At 37.9% G+C, this 25,561-nt stretch overlaps 1 long non-coding RNA gene across 1 annotated transcript in view; it reads left to right on the top strand.

Annotated features, from left to right (window-relative positions):
• The first annotated feature begins 619 nt into the window (after positions 1-619).
• LOC145524401 (uncharacterized) overlaps positions 620-25,561 on the top strand; it is a 133,751-nt gene continuing 108,809 nt past the window's right edge. Inside the window, exon 1 of the long non-coding RNA XR_014067483.1 lies at positions 620-924. This is a non-coding gene — a long non-coding RNA (uncharacterized LOC145524401). The remainder of the gene's footprint in view (positions 925-25,561) is intronic.

The raw sequence follows: 25,561 nt of genomic DNA, 5'->3' as shown, positions 1-25,561 counted from the left end.
TTTTGCAAAAAAGCAATTCTTTAAAAAAAAAAAGGAAAGTAAAGGACCTGTCAAATGTTATCTTTTTCTTCACTAGGCACCACAGTTAGAAACCGGAAGAAATGACTTTGGTAAGAATTCTCACCTTTTAGTAACTTCTGCTTGTTTCTCAGGATCCAGTCTACTGGCACTGAGTAACTAGGGTGAGCCAGCCCTTCTTTTCCTAGTCACCAGAAACCATGTTGCTGCTGCTGCTGCTGCTGCTGCTGTCACTTCAGTCGTGTCCGACTCTGTGCAACCCCATAGACGGCAGCCCAACAGGCTCCGCCGTCCCTGGGATTCTCCAGGCAAGAATACTGGAGTGGGTTGCCATTTCCTTCTCCACACTAGAAACCATAGAAGATGAAAAATAATTTTCCCTTCATCCTTTCTAGTGAGTGCTGAAAGGCCGTTTTTTCTTGAGGGCACCTCATAAACGGTTCCGTTTATCTCGCTTAGCCCTTCTCTACTGTGGCCACGGGTAGTCAAGATTATCTTTAGTTAATGTTAACCTACTTGTTCAGCCTTGAAACAAAATGTTACCCATTTGAGACCGGACACTGGGCCCAGTTCAGTTTAAGCCGTATCCACTCACGTTCCAGGCCCGTCAGATTTCTGAGTCGGAACCAGTCCGTCCCCAAACCTGGTCCGGCTTCTGAGCTGAAACCAGTCCTACCCCGGAACCGGTCCATCTTCGGAGTTAAAACTGATTCATCCCTGGGCCCAGCCGGGTGTTTGAGTCAGTCCCTGTTCAACTCTGGCTAGTTTATCAACCCATTTCGGAAAAAGAAGTGCTCAAATAAAGTCTGGAAGCTTTTAACACAAAAGCTGCAAAACTAAGATCCAGGGATGTGCCTGCCACCTCCAGAGGCAGCGAGAAAGCAGTGACCTTGTGAGATTTAACGGGTACGTAGGCCGGGTTTCTCAGTGCTCCTGGGGCCTGGGGCTGGGCCTGTGCTGGGTAGGGGTGGCGGGAGTCTCGCTTCAGTTCCCTCTTCAGATACCAGGACTGTTAAAAGATAAACTGAGGCATATTAAAACGTTGTAAGTGTCTATTTGTACAAGAATGGATTCCAGTTGGACAGTATCCAGTCTGGCAGAAAGAAAACAGTTCTGAGGACTTGTACAAAATGAAAGACTTGGCAGAAGGGAAAGGGAGCAAGAAAGTTATATTAGGCAAAAATAGCAGTTGGTTATTGGAGGTTAACTTTCCTTGAGGGAACCACGTGGATCTATTAGGCAGATTATTTAATTAATACTGATCAAGGTGATTCCTAGTTGACTGGTTTAAGATTCCTTCTTGGCTAAAGTGAAAGTGAAATCTTGCTCAGTCGTGTCCGACTCTTTGCGACCCCATGGACTGTAGCCTACCAGGCTCCTCTGTCCATGGGATTTTCCAGGCAAGAATACTGGAGTGGGTTGCCATTTCCTTCTCCATATTTAGCTTCTTGGCTAAAGCTGAAACTAATGACGTTTCAGTGTTTGTGATGTGGCGTTTAGCACAGGAACTTCATTTGGGGCCTGTTGTCTTGTTTTTAGCAGACATACAAGCTGAGACATTCAGGAAAAATTTTTGGATATTTAGTGACAATGAAGGAATATCAGTATTTTTATTTTGGGTATGGTAACGGTACTGTGGTTTTATTTTGGAAAAGTAAGAGTCTGTCTTTTCAAATATTTATTGAAATTCATATAAATGATATTATGTCTGGAATTTAATAATATAATGTACAAGGAGTAATAAGTAGGGATTGATATGACATGGTCTTGGTCATGAGTTAGTAACTGTGTGATAAAATGTGTGATAGGTAAGTGAAGGTTTGTAATACTGTCTTACCTGTTTTAACCTGCTTTTGAAATTTTTTATAATGAAAAGTTAATTTTAAAATGATTGTTGAATGGAATATCAACATTGAATGAACTTCAGTTGAATGTAACTTCCTTGGATTAGAATCAATTGATATATAAATAAATAAACATTACAGAAATAAGTTGGAAGAAACATTCAACTCTCTGACAGAAATGAAGAAAAATAAATACCAAGGAACTCTTACTTTGTTATAGTTAGCTGAACTAATTTACCTCTAATTCAAATTTGTTTTGGAGAAGGCAATGGCACCCCACTCCAGTATTCTTGCCTGGAAAATCCCACGGACAGAGGAGCCTGGTAGGCTGCAGTCCATGGGGTCGTGACGAGTCGGACACGACTGAGCCACTTCACTTTCACTTTTCACTTTCATGCATTGGAGAGGGAAATGGCAACCCACTCCAGTGTTCTTGCCTGGAGAATCCCAGGGACGGCAGAGCCTGGTGAGCTGCCGTCTATGGGGTCGCACAGAGTTGGACACGACTGAAGGGACTTAGCAGCAAATTTGTTTATTCCTAAATAAATGTAAGTGATTTAATTCGAACAATAGCTAATTGACTGAATGTTCCTAAACTTTCCCTCAACTTAGCAAAAACAGTTCTTATTTAGATATATTTTTAGTAATCTTAATTATCAACAGGGTAGAATGCATTTTTTCAATTAATAAGTGTTACAATCCTTGTGATTACTTTCAGAATTAAAAATTTCAAAATATATGTTAAATGGAAAAATTTACATCTTAATAAAAACAATGCATCTTATATGTTCTGAAATGTATGGTGGGTTTTGTGTATATGTGTGTTTTGAAGGGTGTAGCTTAATTATAAATGATATGCATATTATGTGGCAGTTTTATATCTCAGTCTCTAGAATGGTAAAAACATTAATTTTGTCCAAATACAACATATGTAATTAAAAACATATTTACGTATTTTATAAATTTTCAAAATGGTTACAGTAGACAGCTGTTGCTTCAGGCTAACATGAAAACATAATATTGTGATTACAAATAGTATCTATATGCTTCTCTATAACTAAACATAAGATGTTTAATTTTAATTATTACTTTTAAAGTTATGATTTTCTTTTTTGATAAAAAGTAGACCAGTTCACTGCTTTCACTTGGTAAGTAGAAAGCTGGTAATATATATACATATATATGACTGATATTTGCTTTTCTACAAAATGACCTTATATTGCAGTTGAAGGGTTCAAAGTAACCAAAGGGTAGCTTTAGAGAATACACAGTTGTTATCTTTGAAAAATAGCCTTACCCCTAGGAAATGTGTCACTTGAGATGGCATTTCCAAGTAGGGGGGACCAGTAATTTCTCTTGCATTGAGACATAGAATCCCTCAATTTTTCTTTGAAAGAATGTGGAAGGCATTTATGTACATCAATTAAAAGTGGATACATTATTTGGTACCACTTTGAAACAAATATATTCCTATAAACATTGGTCTTGCTACTAATATGGTTTAGTATAAGCTTCCCATTTATTCACTCAGATTCTGTATCTTTCTACTCCTATTGACAAATTTTCTAATTATTTCACATAAAGGTCTTAACTTGTCTTAGTTGACTTAAAAATGTTTTAAATAAGCAAGTATTTCATATTAGATACTAGATTTCTAAACATTAATATTTAGCTGTGTATTGTATCAATGAGTTCAGTGTTATCAAATTATCAAATTAGCTTAAATTATCTTGAGGAATTTGCAGTTACCAGAAGAGTGAATTTTCACTGCCTTACTTCCTGTATTGTGCTTAAATCACTGGTAATTCTTATTTGCATTCTGTACCTTCTAAACGTTTACCTAGACATAACATCTATCACTTGTCTGCATTTAATCTTCTGTATGTAAACTATTAGAAACAAGAACTTGGAAATATGTCCCTCTCCCCCTTGGGTTGCCACTTCAAAACAAAATAAAAAAAGGCTTAGAGTTCATGCATGAGAAAAGTATTTATTGACTACTCATGTACCAGACATAGTTAAGATTTTTGTTATAAAAAAATGATGAAATGGATTGTTCTCAAGGAGCATACTCTCTGGTTAGCAAATAACAGACAAGTAAATATATTGTTAAGATAAGTTATAATTAATTCCAAGAAATCAGAATCAAAGTCATAGAAGTAAAGTTCCTGTGGGGCTTTGTGGAAGTAATAAATGACCAGCCTGAGACTTAGATGATTAGTAGTAATTAACCCCCATCAAGTGTGTGTGTGCTAAGGGAGGCCTGGGGAAATGGGTTTAGTTCGAACAGAGAGGTAGAGATGAAGGAAAAGAAAAGGTGGAGTGAAAAAGGCATATACAAGAGGGCTTTTGGGTTCAGGGAGACACAAATTATACCTGAGATTCTAAAACATGAAGTTCAAGAGGGAAAACATAGTATAACTGCATGGAGGGGAAGAAAGTTTCTACAGCAGTGTCTTGATTTTAGGTCTCTTCAAGAAAATGACAAATACCGAGTGGTTTTAAGGGAATGAGGTCATTTAGCTTGCATTATTTATTTGTTAAAATCCAATCCAACTCTGTGAGTTGTTTTTTTTTTTTTTGTAAGAATGGGCTGTAATTATAAGAATAAAAATTGGGCTGCAGTATAACAGAAAGTTCAAGGGTTTTAAGTCCTACTAACACGTCTATACTCAGCTTAAAACCCTGTGATGTTAACTGCAAAACACAGTGAGAAATGGGAAACTTGGGGCAAATAATTCAGTATTCTGGGAACTTTATTAATACAATACCTCAGAAAGGAATACATTACAGGAATAATCACTTAACTCACAAGTCAGTAAGGGTCTTTGAAGGAACCGTATCTCTCATCGTTTACCTCCTTTTTCAGCATGAGCTTCCCACCCATGTCCATGGTTAATTTCATCTTTGTTCCTAATTTCACCTGTTCACAGTGTAGCATTTTTATGCCTTCTTCTTACTCCATCCCATCAGCAAACATTTTTCCCTATGTTATGAATAACAAAATGCATGTGCTCACATGCAGGCATACACACACATACAAATAAATAAAATCCCACAACACTCTCTTTTCACTTAATACCAAATTTCTCATAGTTATGCCTTACACTTAATCTCTTACAGTCTGACTTTAACTGCCATTATTAAATGGCAGAGGACATAAAGAAAAACAATTTTGTAGGTGTATTCCTCCTTTACCTGTCTGTCACATGTGATGCTCGTATTTGCACACTTGAAATCAGCTAGAACTTTTTCACTGACCTCATTTAATCTATCACATATGGAATATATCTTCAGAGCTAGTCTTTTATGATAGACTCTCACAGCTGTTGTCAGGAACTTGTCAAGGTCACCCCTCTAATTTGCTAGGCTGTCAAAGGGAAATGGTTGAGAATAGTTGGTTCCAGAAGAAAGGAATTTTCTAAGTGATTTCCGATTAAAGAGATCAGTGAAGCTGCTTCTGGCATTTTAGTCAGGACTTTCAGTGATAGAATTAATTGCTGGATAGATCATCATTGAAATAGATTTCTTAAGAAATAGTTGAATGTGATTGTATGTCACTCCTCTCTGGATCATAAAAGTGTGTGTGTGTGTGTGTGTACGTGCGTGCACGCGCACGTAATCTGTATTCACATTAAACATTCTTCCTTTCTTCTGCTCCTCATCACTCTCATAGCTTCTGAATTCTCTGGAGGATCTTTGTCTTTGAAGTAGGTCAATCCCCTTATATCATTATGTTTTTTTTATTGTTTAAATAAGATTTTCTTAGAGAGTAGGAAAAAGATTTTGGAGCTATGATGATAAGATTTTACTGGCTCCGCAAACTTCCTGAATCTTGCCCTGGAAATCATCCAAACTTCCCTAGGAAATAAGAGTGCAGAGAATGTTCGGAATCAAGGTACTTCCTCATTAACATAAGAATAGCATCTCACATTCTGCAATACAATGTTCTCTGTCAAGGGATGAATTGTTGATGCATTTGTTTTGGTTTAAGGTTTAAGTAGAGACTCCAACACTACCCTCCTTCCCCACTCAAACATCACCAAACCCAAATCTCCTAACAAGAGATTAACTGAAAAGATTAAATTTGCTTTTGTAACAAAAGATGTTCTTAGCCTTGTGCTACCACTATTGTTGACCTTTCCCAAGTCTATGTTTTATGAGAGTCAGTAAGAACACATGACCTCTGCCATATAGCATCCTTCCTAAATGTTGCTGATTATAATTTTTGATAAAGCAACCTCCTATGTGGAGGTTGTACTGAAATTGTACTGAAAATCTCTAGGTGAAAACTAGGAACAGGCATGTATTAACAGGGATGATTCTGTCCTAAATTACTCTTCCCAGTAGTATTCTAAGGATAATTTTAATTTCAGTGGCTTGGAAGAGCTGACAAATCTGGGCAGAAGGCTTGGCACTAGGTCCTACTTTACTTGCTTACAGAGGAGAGTGGGAAGTATACAGGTGTTAGCTTTGAGCCACAGTAAGAATGGTCCTTAGAGAAGTGCCATCACTATAATCAACCAATTTACCAACTCCTATTTGACTGAAGAATGATAGGGAAGAGTGTAGAAGCATGGAGTAGTGAGGTTTCCTACCTCTAGATATTTCACGTGCTGTGTGTTATATGATACGGTATATATACCGTATATACCTATATATATATATAGGTTGATGGTGAAATTGCTATATTTGAGATCAAGTAATATTAAATATTAGCATTTTCATGTGATTCAATTTCAAGTGATCACAGGTGGGTTCTGTTTATAGGAATGCTTAATAGAATGTGAGAATGAGTGTGAAACTCTCCAGAGAGACTCCAGCTGGTGGGGTATATATCCGCCCAGTGTACCTAGAAACCAGGAATTTTTCCTGTAATCTTGATAGAAACCAGAGAGTGGTGTGCTGGCTATATATTTTATAGAATTTTAAGATTATTTTGATGGAAGGACATAATACAGTGACACTGGGATAGATAAAAGGCAGGGCTCTTTGGTATTTGCAGCTCAAACAGAGAAGGCTATAGTTGTGGACTCACAAAGGGGGTTGCACTGAGGACAGATAGCAACAAGCTGGAGCTGTAGGGGCTAGTTTAAGGATGGCAAGCAGGTAGAATTAACTAGGTTTTGTGGAATCTCTGCAGCTTGGCCAATTTGAATAATTTTGCACATTCAAGGGAGCTGTCTCTAGTCTCTGGTACCTGTTCCTGAGGTGGCCAGAAGTATAAGAGCCAGAAAGGGAAAGGTCTGCTGTAGTCCTAATTAGCTGTCAAGAAAGGAAAAGGGCCTCTAGCCAAGGCCTTAAAATTGAGTCAAGACAGCATTCAAACAAAAACAAACTGTATTGCTCTATGAAAGCAGGCAAACACTTAGGAAGAGCTAAGTTTCATACACAAGGTTCAATTTTGCCAAAATATAACATGCTGTTGGAAAGTAAAGGTGCAGCACCCATCAAAACAAGTTATGGGTAGAGATAAGTGAAGCCTTGTTGGAAAAGTTAATTCTATTCTTGAGTCATGAAACATGAGAAATTGTTTGGATAGGAAAGAAAGTAGTGGGTGGGGAAACAGCAGTCCTGTCAAAGAGAACAGTATGAATTTAGACAAATAGCTGGAAAGAGCAATTTGGTATTTGGGTATTTTTGTTACAAAAAGTCAGATTCCAGTGGGATACATTTGAAATGCAACAACAGCCTATACCTTCTTTATTCCCCTCCACTCCACAGTTCTTCCACAGGCTTGACTGGCTAAATCCCTGTAACTTTGGATAAAGCAGTGAGGGTTGCTTTGGCTTTTTTTTTTTTTTTTAAAGAAATTCAGCTTTATATCATTTTTAAATTTTTAAAAAAATTATTCATTATTTTTTTTCTGCTCCATCTGCATGGCATGTGGGATTTTAGTACCCCCACCAGGGGTCGAACTTGGGCTCCCTGCGTTGAAAGCAAAGAATCTTAACCGCTGGATTTCCAGGAAAGTCCTTTCTTTGGCATTTTCTAGTGGGCTACATGCACCTATTGAGTTAAAATAGGGCAGTGGCTATAGCATTAAAAACTTCCAGAAGGATGATGAAAATCAGGGAAACATCTTTTTTGGTAGATTTTTAAGGACACGACTGAGTGACTTCACTTTCACTTTCTTTCACTAAGACTTATAGGGACTTCTCTGGTGGCTCAGGCGGTAAAGCATCTGCCTACAATGCCAGAGACCTGGGTTCAACCTCTGGGTCGGGAAGATCTCCTAGAGAAAGAAATGGCAACCCACTCCAGTATTCTTGCCTGGAAGATCCCATGGATGGTGGAACCTGATAGGCTACAGTCCACGGGGTTGCAAAGAGTCGGACACCACTGAGCAACTTCACTAAGACTTATAAGCCTTGTTTGATTGAGGATTAGCAATTGGCCCACCATCATTTATTCATCCTATGCATAGTTAACATATTTTCCCACTTACGTCCATTTTTCAAGGCCAATATAATAATAGTAGCAAGCACCAATATAATAACAATAGCAATAGCATGTACCCCTGTGAAGTGTTTACTCTGAGCCAAGCTTGAAGCTGTTTTATAATCCTTATCTCTTGTTCTAATAAAATAACCATTGCCCCCCCACATCTAAGTCAATATACTCTTCAAATACATCACTTAAAATTGGCATAACTCATACTAGATATGTTACCTGAATGTTTTTTAAGTTAGAGGACAATGAGGCTGGGCCCTGTATTCCCTTAGATTTTAGCACTAAAAGTGCATTTTTTTTCTTCAGAACTTCATTTAGTGTTAGATTGTACTGCAGTCTGAAATCTCCAATAAAGTGTAATGGTGTAATGTAGTCAGGTTTAGACTTAAAGGTAAATCTTTTTGTAAAAAGCTCAAGTGTAGTTGGTCAGCCTCAATCTCAGACCAACTGCTGCCCATTATCCAGAAGGATAAAGTACACCTCTCCAACTTCTTTTTTTCATTTTTTAAACATTGAAGTATAGTTAATTTGCAATGTTGTGCCAATCTCTGTTGTATAGCAAAATGACTCAGTAATATGTATATATGCATTCTTTTTTTCCATTGTGGTTTATCACAGGATATTGAATATAGTTCCTTGTGCTGTATGCATGAGGACCTTGCTGTTTATCCATTTTAAATGTAATAGTTTGCATTTACCAACACAAAACTCCCAGTCCGTCTGTCTATCCCCACCCCTGCCTTGGCAACCACAAGTCTGTTCTCTATGTCTGTGAGTATTTCTGTTTTGTTGATAATTTATTTGTGCCATATTTTATATTCCACATATGTGTGACATCATATGGTATTTATTTTTTTCTTTCTGACATCACTTAGTATGATAATCTCCAGTTACATCCATGTTGCTTCAAATTGCATTATTTCATTCTTTTTTATGGCTCAGTAGTATTCCACAGTATGTATTTACCACATCTTTTCCCATTCATCTATTTATGGACTTTTAGGTTGTTTCCATGTTTGGACTATTGTTAATAGTTGTTGCCATGAACATAGGGCGCATGTATCTTTTTGAATTATAGTTTTGTCCAGTAATTTCCCAAGAGTAGATTGCTGGATCACACAGTTATTCTACTTTTAGTTTTCTGAGGAATCTCCATACTCTTTTCTAGAGTAGCTGCACCCTTTCTGACTTCTTTTATGGCCTACCTTAAATGCCAGGGCTTCCCTCACAATTCTATCTAAAATAGTACCTTCCCTTTCTCCCCAATCATCTTTCACTCTTTACTATCTTGTCCTGCTCTATTTTTGGTTCAGAGTGCCTTCATTACTTGACATATTTTATAATTACTTGTTTATTGTCTAACATCCCTCTCAAGAATATTCCCAGTGCTTAGAACAGTGGTATTATGCCATAGGTGCTCAGTAAATGTATATTGAATATATCAATCAAAATAATATATTAGTTATTTGTAAAAAGCATTGTTTTTAAGTATACACAAAAACTGCTAATACACAAAACTTGAAGAAAATTTTAATAAACTACCAGTTTTAGAACATTTTCTGTATTTCATTAGGGAAACAGTTTATAAGAAAATTATTTTTTATAACATGGTTTTTCTTTTAATTGCTAAATAGCTTAGTAAAACTATTTCTGGTCATCTGACCTTCTTAATTGTGAAAATTATGGAAAGAGCTTTAAACACCTTTAATAAATTGTCTGAATGGTCTCCCCATTCAGTAGATGGCATAAATGAAATATACTGATGAGCAGAAATCTCTTTTTGAACTCAGTAATTATTATCTATAAATTAATTTTTTTCTATAGCAGTTGATACAAAATTCTAGAATGATAGCAACTACCTATAATGCAACTCTGAAACTTCATTTAATTGAATTTATCTCACTTGAGACACTGTGAAGGAAACTGAGTAATTAAGACTTTCAGGTTGCATTCTGCTTTGACAATATCAGATCTCCCAAACCAAAAAGTTAGTTATATGTCAACCAAGCTTGCTTTTGTGAAAAATACTGATTTTTGAAACAGACTCACAGATAGAATAAACATAAAAAAAATAATTGTAAACATCCAAGGAAGTATGTTTTCTCACTGAAAGATCTTGATAAATTTCTAGATCATGGCATTGTAGACTGTATTATAGACTCAAACTGTTTCTGTGGTATATCTTTTTCCCCTTATTAAAAAAAAATTGAATATTATGCAAATAGGAGGATTTTTTTTAAGTCTGTATGGATGTTAAGACTGGTTACTGGTGGGAAAAGGGAAGGGAGGAGAAGCAAGACAGTGGTAGGGAATTAGGATGTACAAACTACTGTGTATAAGATAATTTGTTTAATCTTTGATTAAATGTAAAAAGAAAAAGTTATTCTTAATTAATCCCTTAATTGCTACACAGAAGCACCTTATAAATGTCACTGAGTATTTTTGTTAGATATGTAGTAACAGTTTAAATGTTATATAAGCCTCAGATAATCTAATGTTATCTCACTAATCATTATTCTACAAAATGATGGGAGTAAAATTACAGTTTACAATAATATGAATGTGCAAAATGATTTTAATGTGAAGAAACTATTGTGTGTTGGCTCTGTAAATCTAGTTTTTTGCTCTTTGGCTATTTTAATGCATGGAAGGGCAAGAAAGCTTTACCCAGAAGCATGAAATAAGACAGAAAGAATTTCACTTGAAAAGATGAACTCTAAATTCAACTCATTAAATATAAGGCTAGAGATAACATTGAATGAAGATAGAATTACAAGAAAAACCTGACAGCAAATGGATTAAAAAATTAACTTTGCTAAAAAAAAATAGTGCCAAATGAATTTTGTCAAAAATGTATATGGAGGGAAAAAAGGAGAGTTTTGGCAATGGCCATCTAATATTATGCAAGAAAGAGATTGCCTGAACTAAAAATGTAACTCTTCTTATGGAATGAGAAAGCAAAATCTCTTGAGAAAATGGATACATCTGTCTAATTTAGCTTGTGGGCATTAAATATTCAAATCATATAACTATCCCTCCACCATATTGCCACCACCCAGACTCCAGTTCTGATCCTGTTGTCAACTGGCCATCTTCTGATAATGGTCTCCTCATGTAGCTTGTGTGAAGGAAACGTGCTATGACAGCTATATTTCTATTGTAAGAAAATAAATTGGCATTGTAGCTTATATATGTCACTTTTGATTTTAATCAACATGAGTCAGCCTTCTCAAGTTTGATCAACTTGATACAGTGAAATGTACCAAGAATTTGTCCTTCTAATGCAGAAGACCAACTCAACATGTCCTACACTATTATTCAATAAGTCTTGTAAATTCCCCTTAGCATGCAGTGTCTCTCTTAACAAGTAAGAGATCTCTCTCTTGCATCAAGATCAAATCTACAAATCCTTTGATACCATACTAAAAATAATTGTAAACTTCTAAGGAATTATGTTTTCTAACTTTGAAAAATCTTGATAAATTTCTAGATGACTGCTTTATAGACTATACTGTATGCTCAAAATGTTTCTGTAGTATATCTTTTTTCCCTTCTCTTATTTAAAAATTGAATATTGTGCATACAGGGTTTTTTTTTAAGTCTGTATAGATGTTGAGATATTTATACATTTTTCTAATTCCTTCTTAACAGAACTCTGTTAAGATTCTAAGGTATCTCTTGGGAATTCCATATCTATTATTTCTTCAAGATTTTGCTTTAAGCACCTGTATCCCAGGAGGACACACACAGGGCCTTACATAATAGTCTCTGAATAACCCTTGAATTAGTTCTTAATCAAAAGCAGGACTCTTTCATGTAAAGGGTCAACTCTGTTAAATAAAGACTGAATTTTATAGTATCTTGACTCTAAGCTAGTCATAATGCACATGGTAATGTCTAGTTCTGCTCTTCACTAGTAATTTAAAATCCTTCAATCAAGAGCTAGCAAGATAAATGTTTAAATAAGCCTTTAATTCATTTAAGTTTGTGTCTCTTGATTCATGTCTCCTATTCCTACTCCACCTCCAACTAATCCAGTAATTAAATACATAATGAAAAAAAAAACAATTTAGCAGTGAAATCAACAGCTTACACATTTGGAGTGATATAAGTCATGTGTTTATATATTTATTCTACACATACTATGTTTGACTGCTGGACATTGATAAATCAGAGTGCAAACTGATAACAGGTAAAATATATTCACATAAAACAACAAGGCACATAGAAGTAAGTATTTGCCCACAGAGAGTAGTCTCTGATTTAAATTCAATTGAAACAATATTTAATTAAATATTTATTTCATGATAAAAATATGCTCTTTTTGTGCAGTTCTTCTGTGTATTCTTGTCACCTCTTTTTAATGTCATCTTCTTTTGTTAGGTCCATACCATTGTCCTTTATTGAGCCCATCTTTGCATGAAATGTTCCCTTGGTGTCTCTAATTTTCTTGAAGAGATCTCTTGTCTTTCCTATTCTATTGTTCTCCTCTATTTCTTTGCATTGATCGCTGAAGAAGGCTTACTTATCTCTCCTTGCAATTTTTTGGAACTCTGCATTCAAATGGATATATCTTTCCTTTTCTCCTTTGCTTTTGGCTTCTCTTTTTTTCATAGCTATTTGTAAGGCCTCCTCAGACAGCCATTTTGCTTTTTTGAATTTCTTTTTCTTGGTGATGATCTTGCTCCCTGTCTCCTGTACAATGTGGCAAGGATACACAAAAGAATTGTACAAAAAAGATCTTCATGACCCAGATAATCAAGATGGTGTGATCACTCACCTAGAGCCAGACATCCTGGAATACTAAGTCAAGTGGGCCTCAGGAAGCATCACTAGGAACAAAGCTAGTGGAGGTGATGGAATTCCAGGTGGCTGAGTGGTAAAGAATTCACCTACAATGCAGGAGCTGTGAGTTCAATTCCTGGATTGGGAAGATCCCCTGCAGAAGGAAACAGCAACCCGCTCCAGTATTCTTGCCTGGAGAATCCCAGGGACAATGAAGCCTGGTGGGCTACAGTCCGTAGAGTCACAAAGAATCAGACACAACTGAGCCACTAAACAACAACAAAAGGGAAATAAAGAGTTCGGGATGAGTTTTGGGTTTCTAATTTGGTGACTAGGTAGATGCCAACATTATTATATGGAAAAAAAGCAACAAATTCTTTTTAATTCAGTTTTTGATAATATGAAAGCAACTGGAAAATAGAACAGTATTTAAAAACAGACACTCTGGTTCAGTTTTTCACTAGGTCTGTGACTTTGTTGCTCTTCAGTCACTAAGTCATGTCTGGCTCTTTGTGACCCCATGGACTGGAGCACACCAGGCTTTCTTGTCCTTCACTGTCTCCTGGAGGTTGCTCAGATTCATGTTCATTGAGTTGGTGATGCTATCTAATCATGTCATCCTCTGCCACCCCTTCTCCTTTTGCCTTCAGTCTTTCCCAGCATCAGGATCTTTTCCACTGAGGCAGCTTTTCACATCAAGTGGCCAGAATACTGGAGCTTCAGCTTTAGTATCAGTCCTTTCAATGAATATTTAGAGTTTGATTTCCTTTAGAATTGATTGGTTTGATCTCCTTGCAGTCCAAAGGACTCTCAAGAGTCTTCTCCAGCACCACAGTTCAAAAGCATCAATTCTTCAGTGCTCAGACTTCTATTTAGTCCAGCTCAAACATCTCTGTATGACTACTGGAGAAACCATAGCTTTGACTATCTAGACCTTTGCTGGCAAATAATGCCTCTGCTTTTTAATATACTATCTAGATTTACCAACTTTCCTTCCAAGGAGCAAGTGTCTTTTAATTTTAAGGCTGCAATCACCATCTGCAGTGATTTTGGAGCCCAAGAAAATAAAATGTCACTGCTTCTCCTTTTTCCCTTCTATTTGCCATGAAGTGATGGGACCAGACACCATAATCTTACTTTTTTGAATATTGAGTTTCAAGCCAATTTTTTCGCTCTCCTCTTTCACTCTCATCAAGAGGTTCTATAGTTCCTCTTCATTTTCTGCTATTAGAGTGGTATCATCTGCATTTCTGAGGTTGTTCATATGTCTCCCAGCAATTGTGATTCCAGCTTGTGATTCATCCATCCTGGCATTTCACATGATGTACTCCGCGTATAAGTTAAATAAACAGGGTGACAGTGTACAGCCTTGACGTACTCCTTTCCCAGTTTGGAACCAGTCTGTCGTTCCATGTCTGGTTCTAACTGTTGTTTCTTGACCTGTGTATTCGGGTTTCTCAGGAGATAGTAAGGTGGTCTGATACTTGCATCTCTTTAAGAATTTTCCACAATTTGTTGTGATCCATACAGTCAAAGGCTTTAGGGTACTCAATGAAATAGAGTGAAGTGAAAGTCACACAGTTGTGTCCGACTCTTTGTGACCCCATGGACTATACGGTCCAGGGAATTCTTCAGGCCAGAATACTGGAGTGGGTAGCAATTTTCTTCTTCAGGGGATCTTCCCAACCCAGGGTCTCCCCCTACATTGCAGGTCGATTCTTTACCAGCTGAGCCACCAGGGAAGCCCTTTTATCTGAAATTTCCTTGCTTTGTCTATGATCCAACATGTTGGCCTTTTGATCTCTAGTTCCTCTGCCATTTCTAAACCCAGCTTGTACATCTGAAGTTCTCAAATCACATACTGCCAAAGCCTAGTGTGAAAGATTTTGACTATACCCTTGCTAGCATATGAAATTAGCACTACTGTATGGTAGTTTGAACATTCTTTGGCATTGCCCTTCTTTGGGATTCGATTGAAAACTGACCTTTTCCGGTCATGTGACCACTTGCTGACTTTTCCAAATTTGTTGACATATTGAATGAAGCAGTTTAACAGCATTATCTTTTAGGGATTTAAAAAGCTCAGCTAGAATTCCATCACCTACACTAGCTTTGTTCGTAGTGATGCTTCCTAAGGCCCACTTGACTTCACACTCCAGAATATCTGGCTCTAGGTGAGTGACCACACCATCGTGGTTATATTGAGATCATTAAGACCTTTTTTATATAATTCTTCCTTGTATTCTTGCCACCTCTTCTTAATCTCTTCTTCTGTTATGTCCTTACCATTTCTGTCCTTTATTGTGCCCATATTTGCATGAAATGTTCCCTTGATATCTCTAATTTTCTTGAAGAGATCTCTAGTCTTTCCATTCTATCGTTTTCCTCTATTTCTTTGCAATGTTCCTTTAAGAAGGTCTTCTTATCTCTCCTTGCTATTCTCTGGAACTCTGCATTCACTTGGGTTTATTTTTCCCTTTCTCTCTTGCTTTTCACCTCTCTTCTTTTCTTAGCTATTTGTAAAGCCTCCTCAGACAACCACTTTTCCATCTGGCATTTGTTTTTCTTTGAAATGGTTTTGGTCACCTGTACAATGTTACAAACCTCTGTTTGTAGGTCTTTAGGCACTGTGTCTACCAAATCTAATCCCTTGAATCTATTCATAACCTCTACCATATAATCATAATGGATTTGATTTAGGTCATATCTGAATGGTCTAGTGGTTTTTCCTACATTCTTCAGTTTAAGTCTGAATTTGGCAATAAGGAGTTCATGATCTGAGCCACAGTCAGCTCTACATCTTGTTTCTGCTGACTGTGTAGAGCTTCTCCATGTTCTGCTGCAAAGGATATAGTCAGTCTGATTTCAGTATTGACCAATGTGTAGAGTCATCTCTTATGTTGTTGGAAGAGGGTGTTTGCTAAGACCAGTGTGTTCTCTTGATAAAACTATTAGCTCTGTGACTTAGTCAAGGTCTCCAGAGGTGCATAACCACTTGGAGGGCTGCCTAAGGGAGGGCTGCCTAAGTTGCAGAACTGTTGAGAAGTACAGCTCAGATTGAAAGCCAAGCTGCCTAACTTCATAGGAGATTTAGTATGAGGAATTGACTCACACAGTTATGGAGTCTGAAAAGTCTTATGATCTGCTGTTTGCAAGCTGAAGATCCAAGAAAGCCAGTGGTGTAGTTCAATCTGAGTCCAGAGATCTGAGAACTAGGTGAGCCAGTGGTGTAAATCCCAATCTGAGGGCAGGAAAGAGCTGTGTCCCAGGTCGGGCAGGCAGGAAGGGGATGAATCTACTTTTCTTCCTCTCTTTGTTGAATTCAGACTCCACTGATTTGATTGGATAATACCCACTGATATTGGAAAGGGCAGTGTGCATGATGCCCACCAACACTGAAGAGAACAATCTACTGAGTCCACCAATTCAAATGTTAATCTTATCCAGAAAAACTCATAGACACTCACAAATAATGTTAAATCTGGACATCTTGTGGTTCAGTCAAGTTAACATAACAAACTAACCATCACACCTTATGTACCTCAAATCCATCATCTATAAAATGGTGATAATAATTGTACCTACTTCAAAGGATCACTGTGGGAATTTAGTGGTTTAATATTCTTAGAGCACTTAGTTCAGTGTTTGGTCCATAATGAAAGCACTATGTACCTTTTAGTTTTCTGTGAAACTCAAAACTAAAGCTGAGGCTAAAAAATACAGATTTTTGAAGTCACTTGCATATGTATGGTGGTTAAAGCCATGGCAGTATGGAAGGAATGGCTCAAGAAGACTGTCTGGCATGGGATTACAAGCTGTCCACAGGTAATACCTGAATGCAAATGATAGTGGTGAAGAGGCTTAATTTGAAGAATTCAGATAAAAAGCCATAAAGAAGAAACATCAAAGACAGGTGTTTCAGGAAGGAGGGTTTGAGCTTTACATACTCAAAGAGTTTTACCCTTATTATATACTTTGAGTATTTTACAGAGTAATTGAACTGAAATACAGTCAATAAAGCTTTGGTTTCCAAAGACAAAAACCATTTATAAAAATAGGTCAAGGCTGTGGTTCTACCTCTTTCTCCCTCTCATGATCCTACCTCTGTTGGCTTCTTTATCAGGAAAGTCACCTTATCTTTGACAAAGGAGGCAAGAATATACAATGGAGAAAAGACAATCTCTTTAACAAGTGGTGCTGGGAAAACTGGTCAACCACTTGTAAAAGAATGAAACTAGAACACTTTCTAACACCATACACAAAAGTAAACTCAAAATGGATTAAAGATCTAAACGTAAGACCAGAAACTATAAAACTCCTAGAGGAAAACATAGGCAAAACACTCTCCGACATAAACCACAGCAGGATCTTCTATGACCCACCTCCCAGAATATTGGACATAAAAGCAAAAATAAATGGGACCTAATTAAACTTAAAAGCTTTTGCACAACAAAGGAAACTATAAGCAAGGTGAAAAGACAGCCCTCAGAATGGGAGAAAACAATAGCAAATGAAGCAAAGGACAAACAATTAATCTCAAAAATATACAAGCAACTCCTGCAGCTCAATTACAGAAAAATAAACGACCCAATCAAAAAGTAGGCCAAAGAACTAAACAGACACTTCTCCAAAGAAGACATACAGATTACTAACAAGCACATGAAAAGATGCTCAACATCACTCATTATCAGAGAAATGCAAATCAAAACCACAATGAGGTACCATTTCACACCCATCAGAATGGCTGCTATCCAAAAGACTACAAGCAATAAATGCTGGAGAGGGTGTGGAGAAAAGGGAACCCTCTTACACTGTTGGTGGGAATGCAAACTAGTACAGCCACTACGGAGAACAGTGTGGAGATTCCTCAAAAAACTGGAAATGGAACTGCCATATGACCCAGCAATCCCACTGCTGGGCATACACACTGAGGAAACTAGACTTGAAAGAGACACGTGTACCCCAATGTTCATCACAGCACTGTTTGTAATAGCCAGGATGTGGAAGCAGCCTAGATGCCCATCAGCAAATGAATGGATAAGGAAGCTGTGGTACATATACACCATGGAATATTACTCAGCCATTAAAAAGAATACATTTGAATCAGTTCTAATGAGGTGGATGAAACTGGAGCCTATTATACAGAGTGAAGTAAGCCAGAAAGAAAAACACCAATACAGAATACTAACACATATATATGGTATTTAGTCAATCGGTAAAGATAGCCCTGTATGCGAGACATCAAAAGAGACACAGATATATAGAACAGTATTATGGACTCTATGAGAGAGGGCGAGGGCGGGATGATATGGGAGAATGGCATGGAAGCATGTAAATTATCATATGTGAAACAAATCACCAGTCTAGATTCAATGCATGATACAGGGTGCTTGGGGCTGGTGTACTGGAATGACCCAGAGGGATGGGATGGGGAGGGAGGTGGAAGGGGGGTTCTGGAAGGGGAAAACATGTACACCCATGGTGGATTCATGTCAATGTATGGCAAAAGAAACACAATATTGTAAAGTTAAAAAAATAGAAAATAAACTAATTAAAAAAAAAAAGAACTTAGTCAGTGCTAAGAGTGCCATAAAGAAACAGCAACATCCAGAGATAAGAAAGGGCATTTTCTCTTTTTGAAATAAATAACTCCTTGCCCAGAAGAGTTTCTTCCATTATATTTACCTCCTGACTTGTTGGCCTGTGGATAAACAAATCATTTGCAAAAAGAATCAGCCCCCCCCCCCCCACGCGCCAAGCTTAGATAAATGTGGCTTCTCCCCTCATGCAAAGGTGCTACTCATTTTCTCTGAAGCAAATGGCTGTGATAACCTGATTACAACTAGGGTTATTTTAGGAAAGAGGATGTAGAACGGATGAACATTCAATAGACAGGTCTTCTGGATCACTGCATCCCACACTTTAATATGCACAAAAACCACCTGGGGATCTTGATCAAGTGCAAAGTTAGAATCCATAAAGGCTGTAGGGGAACTTTGAATTGTTGGCAGCTCTAACAAGCTCCTAGATGGTGCCAATAATGCTGCCCTGGGACAACAATTTGACTAAAAATTTTAATGGTGATCATTATACACTTGGGGTTCCCTGGTGGCTCAGAGCATAAAGAATCTGCCTACAATGTGGATTCGATCCCTGTGTTGGGAAGATCCCCTGGAGGAGGGCACAGCAACCCACTCCAGTGTTCTTGCCTGAAGAATCCCCATGGACAGAGGAGCCTGGTGGACTACAGTCCATGGGGTTATAAAGAGTCCGACACAACTGAGCAAATAAGCACAATTATACACTTACTCTGAATTTGCCTTTCATTGGTACTTGAAATACAAAGTAAATTAGTCATAGTCTCTGTCCTCAGGGGGATCAAGACAAATGAAGATTTATATTCTAGTAGTAGTCTACCATAAAAATAAAAACACGTAATGATACCAAGACAATCCTGAAATTAGAAATATGATTACACATACAATTCTCAATATAAAATAGCTAAAATTTAACTCTTATGAATTACATGCTAATGCCAATCACTTTGCAAAGGTCTTTTTTTTTTTAATAAATTTATTTATTTTAGTTGGGGGCTAATTACTTTACAATATTGTAATAGTTTTTGCCATACATTGACACGAATCAGCCATGGGTTTACATGTGTTCCCCTTCCTGGACCCCCCACCCACCTCCCTCCCCATCCCATCCCTCTGGGTCATCCCATGCAAAGGTCTTTTAAAGCATTAACTCACTTATTCCTCTTACTCCTGTTGTTAATATATGTAATATGGAGGTTAGCACTATATTTTATTTCTACATTTTCAGGTATGGAGGTACGGAAAGCATTTTTTTTTTTTTAGTTTATATTTAGTTTATTGTCTTCCTCAAACTTTTTGAATTTACTTATGAAATTATTTCTGACTTCCTTGGATATTTTATAGTAAATGTGGACCTCATTATAATAAAATAATAGATCTGCATATTCACAGAGAGACTTCTTTAAGACTTCACGGTGTAAGAATAGGTTATTGTCTTAGTCTAGGAACTCTGAGCATAGCAGTACATGCATGGGATCTTTTGAGGGAGGTCACCATTATCTTCATTACCTCCATCATAGTTTGGCCCCAGGTAAATAGCAGGGAGGGAACACAGTTCCACCTATCAACAGAAAATTGGATTAACTTTACTCATGGCCCCTCCATTCAGAACAAGACCCAGTTTCCCCCTCAGTCAGTCTCTCCCATCAGAAAACTTTCCTAAGCCTCTTACCTTCTCCATCAGAGGGCAGACAGAGTGAAAAGCACAATCACAGAAAACTAACCCATCGGATCACATAGACCACAGCTTTGTCTAACTAAATGAAACTATGAGCCATGCCATGGAGGACCACCAAAGGTGGACAGCACATGGTGGAGTTTTGACAAAATACGGTCCACTGAAGAAGGGGCATGGCAAACCACTTCAGTATTCTTGCCTTGAGAACCCCACGAACAGTATGAAAAGGTGAAACGATAGACACTGAAAGATGAACTCCCCAGGTTGCTGCTGCTGCTGCTAAGTCGCTTCAGTCGTGTCCAACTCTGTGCAACCCCATAGATGGCAGCCCACCAGGCTCCCCCGTCCCTGGGATTCTCCAGGCAAGAACACTGGAGTGGGTTGCCAGTTCCTTCTCCAATGCATGAAAGTGAAAAGTGAAAGTGAAGTCGCTCAGTCGTGTCCGACTCCTAGTGACCCCATGGACTGCAGCCCACCAGGCTCCTCCGTCCATGGGATTTTCCAGGCAAGAGTACCAGAGTGGGGTGCCATTGACTCCCCAGGTTGGTAGGTGGCGAATATGCTACTGGAGATCAGTGGAGACCTAACTCCAGAAAGAGTAAAGAGACGGGGCCAAAGCAAAAACAACACCCAGCTGTGGATGTGACTGGTGATGGAAGCAAGGTCAGATGCTGTAAAGAGTAATATTGCATAGGAACCTGGAATGTTAGGTCCAATAGTCAAGGCAAGTTGAAAGTGGTCAAACAGGAGATGGCAAGAGTGAATGTCGACATATTCGAAATCAGTGAACTGAAATGGACTGGAATGGGTGAATTTAACTCAGATGACCATTTTATCTACTACTGTGGGCAAGAATCCCTTAGAAGAAATGGAGTAGCCATTATAATCAACAAAACAATCTAACATGCAGTACTTGGATACAATCTCAAAAACGACAAAATGATCTCTGTTCATTCCCAAGACAAGCCATTTAATATCACAGTAATCCAAGTCTATGCCCCAACCAGTAATGCTGAGGAAGCAGAAGTTGAACGGTTCTATGAAGACATACAAGACCTTCTAGAACTAATACCCAAAAAAGATGTCCTTTTCATTATAGGAGACTGGAATGGAAAAGTAGGAAGTCAAGAAACACCTGGAATATCAGGGAAATTTGGCCTTGGAGTACAGAATGAAGCAGGGAAAAGGCTAATAGAGTTTTGCCAAGAGAACGCACTGGTCATAGCAAACACCCTCTTCCAACAACACAAGAGAAGACTCTACATGGACATGACCAGATGGTCAATACCGAAATCACACTGATTATATTCTTTGCTTCCAAAGATGGAGAAGTTCTATTCAGTCAGCAAAAATAAGACTGGGAGCTGACTATGGCTCAGATCATGAACTGCTTATTGTCAAATTAAGACTTAAATTGAAGAAAGTAGAGGAAACCACTAGACCATTGAAGTATGACCTAAATCAAAACCCTAATGATTATACAGTGGAAGTGAGAAATAGATTTAAGGGACTAGATCTGATGGACAGAGTGCCTGATGAACTATGGAAAGAGGTTCGTGACATTGTACAGGAGAGAAGGATCAAAACCATCTTCAAGAAAAAGAAATGCAAAAAAGCAAAATGGCTGTCTGAGGAGGCCTTACAAATAGCTGTGAAAAGAAGAGAAGCAAAAAGCAAAGGAGAAACAGAAAGATATTCTCATTTGAATGCAGAGTTCCAAAGAATAGCAAGGAGAGATTAGAAAGCCTTCCTCAGTGATCAGTGTAAGGAAATAGAGAAAACAATAGAATGAGAAAGACTAGAGATCTCTGCAAAAAATTAGAGATACCAAGGGAACATTTCATGCAAAGATGGGCTCAATAAAGGACAGAAAAGGTATGGACTTAACAGAACCAGAAGATATGAAGAAGAGGTGGTAGCAATACACAGAAGAACTGTACAAAAAAGATCTTCATGACTCATATAATCACGATGATATGATTATTCACCTAAAGCCAGAAATCACGGAATGTGAAGTCAAGTGGGCCTTAGGAAGCATCATTATGAGCAAAGCTAGTGGAGGTGATGGAATTCCAGTTGAGCTATTTCAAATCTTAAAATATGATGCTGTGAAAGTGCTGCACCCAGTATGCCAGCAAATTTGGAAAACTCAGCAATGGCCACAGGACTGGAAAAGGTCAGTTTTCATTCCAATACCAAAGAAAGGCAACACCAAAGAATGCTCAAACTACTGCACAATTGCACTCATCTCACATACTAGTAAAGTAATTCTCAAAATTTTCCAAGAGAGGCTTCAACACTACATGATCCGTGAACTTCCAGATGTTCAAGCTGGTTTTAGAAAAGGCAGAGGAGCCGGAGATCAAATTGCCAATATCTGCTGGATCATCAAAAAAGCAACAGAGTTCCAGAAAAACATTCATTCCTGCTTTGTTGACTATGCCAAAGCCTTTGACTGTGTGGATCACAATAAACTGTGGAAAATTCTTCAAGAGATGGGAATACCAGACCACCTGACCTGCCTCCTGAGAAATCTGTGTGCAGGTCAGGAAGCAGCAAGTAGAACTGGACATGGAGGAACTGACTGGTTCCAAATAGGGAAAGGAATACGTCAAGGCTGTATATTGTCACCCTGCTTATTTACCATATATGCAGAGCACATCATGAGAAACGCTGGGCTGGATGAAACACAAGCTGAAATCAAGATTGCTGGGAGAAATATCAATAACCTCAGATATGCAGAAAGCACCACCCTTATGGCAGAAAGTGAAGAACTAAAGAGCCTCTTTTGAAAATGAATTATAACTCAACATTCAGAACACTACGATCATGGCATCCAGTCACATCACTTCATAGCAAATAGATGGAGAAAAAATGGAAACAGTGGCAAAATTTATTTTTGGGAAGCTCCAGAATCACCATCGATGGTGAATGCAGCAATGAAATTATAAGGTGCTTACTCCTTGGGAGAAAAGTTATGACCAATCTAGACAGCATGTTAAAAAGCACAGACATTACTTTGTCAACAATGGTCCATCTGGTCAAGGCTATGGTTTTTCCAGTAGTCATGTATGGTTGTGAGAGTTGGACTATAAAGAAAGCTGAGCACTGAAGAGTTGATGGTTTTCAACTATAGTGTTGGAGAAGACTCTTGAGAGTCCCTTGGACTGCAAAGAGATCCACCCAGTCAATCCTAAAGTAAATCAGTCCTGAGTATTCACTGGAAGGACTGATGTTAAAGCTAAACTCCAATCCTTTGGCCACCTGATGCGAAAAACTGACTCCTTTGAAAAGACCCTGTTGCTGGGAAAGATTGAAGGCTGGAGGAGAAGGGGACGACAGAGGATGAAATGGTTGGATGGCATCACTGACTCAATGGACATGAATTTGAATAAACTCCTGGAGTTGGTGATGGACAGGGAGGCCTGGTGTGCTGCAGTCCATGCAGTTGCAAAGAGTCGGACACTACTGAGCAACTGAACTGAACTGAACTGAGGTCCTCTGAGAAGCAGCCTCCAAAACAGGATTAAATGAGAAGGAAATCTCAAAAGGTAAAAAAGCCTGTGAAACAAACTGGGGAGAAACCTGGGAGAGATTAGCTGTGACCATGATACAAGTCTAATTCCTAAATTAATTCCTAAGTCCTAATTCCTAAAAAATAAAGCAGAAAAGAAGGTGAGTGAGTGTGGCAGCATGTCAGACTACCATGCAGTCAGTTTTCAGAAAAGTTAAGCAAGGCAGCTGGTGAGTCCATAAGGCAAAATCATTCATCAGAGGAGTCCTGTGTCTCCCAGGAGCAAGCCTTGGTATTCCTCCCTTGCTCAGTCACTGTCAAGGAACAGCCTGAGGGAAGCCCCTGGGCACAAGCAACAATGTGAATTTCAAACCATTTCAAACCATTCTGTGTCATCTGACAAGTAAATTCCCTGCAGCTGAAGATCTGAGGAGCCAGTGGGAGAATTCTCATGGTCACCCTAGTTACATCAACTGTTCAGTGTCCTTTGCAGAGTGAGTCCAGCTGAGTCAAACTCTTAAACTTTAAATTTGTTCCTATAACAATAAACATAAAATGACCATTGATTTACAGGTGCTATCAACATCTGCTTCCTGTCATCTTGAACACAGTTCCAATTTGTCTTGTTAAGTGCATAAACTAAACAATTAGAATTAAGATCCTAGAATGTGTGAGCCTTCTGGAGGTCTTGCAGAATTCTTACAGTGCTTTGGATAGTTAAGACTGGACATGCAGAAGGACACTTTTCAGCACATTCCAGGAAATTCATGTGACATGCACACTTGTCACTGCAACTACTTCCCACTGACTTCTTTACTTAATGCAGCACATTAAGAAAAACGTAAGAAAAAACTAAATGATGAAAATCACACATAGCAAACTCTCAAGGTGTTGTGTGATGCACAAGCATAGATCAAGTACTGGGGACAATATGAAAAGTATAATATTCAATCGGTTTTTATAGATGAAACCTTGAAATTTACACATACTACAGATATTTTCTGTATTTCATTGTCAGTTTCTCTAACAATATTTACTACTTGCCTCTTACAGTAATTTTTATATTAAAAAGCCAATACAGGATCACCAAAAATTTTGTAGTCTCGTGAATTTCAGTTCCTATTGTGATTTCAATCATGTGCTCATTTCAACAAAAGAGGGAGCAGAGTGCTTGAAAGTTATGAAACGTCAATCTATATGTGGAAGAAGAGAGTAATTTAGCAATGCATCAAGACTTGGCTTTAAACTGCTGCAACTGTCAAGTTTTGAGGAAAAAAACAATAGCACCTGGTGCCTTACATTCAGCAATGGGTGTGTTCTGCAGTCAAGACTTCTAGCCAACGACAAGTCAGAACAATTTTTCAAAAAGTGATTAGTGATTAGTTCTGCAGTAGCAAATCAAAGAATAAATTTACTTGAGCAGTAATATGAAACAAACTTCTAGTCTGTCATCATGCAAATTGTATTACAAAACACAAAACTAATCAGTTCCACAAAAATGCAGTATGTGCTGATAAGGTCAATTTCTTTCACAGCTGCATAGTATTTCTAGAAAGGTATAGTACAATGAATCCAGATAAATAAATAAAATTTAAAAGTTTTCTTGAAATAAAGGCTCATAATTGTGTAATAAAAGATATTTTTAACTGCTTGTAAAATATCTACATAGTAC

This window comes from Giraffa tippelskirchi, chromosome 10, assembly GCF_054371585.1.
Source record: "Giraffa tippelskirchi isolate mGirTip1 chromosome 10, T2T-mGirTip1v1.2.pri, whole genome shotgun sequence".
Taxonomy (NCBI): Eukaryota; Metazoa; Chordata; class Mammalia; order Artiodactyla; family Giraffidae; genus Giraffa; species Giraffa tippelskirchi.
This window is presented reverse-complemented; position numbering and strand designations above follow the sequence as displayed.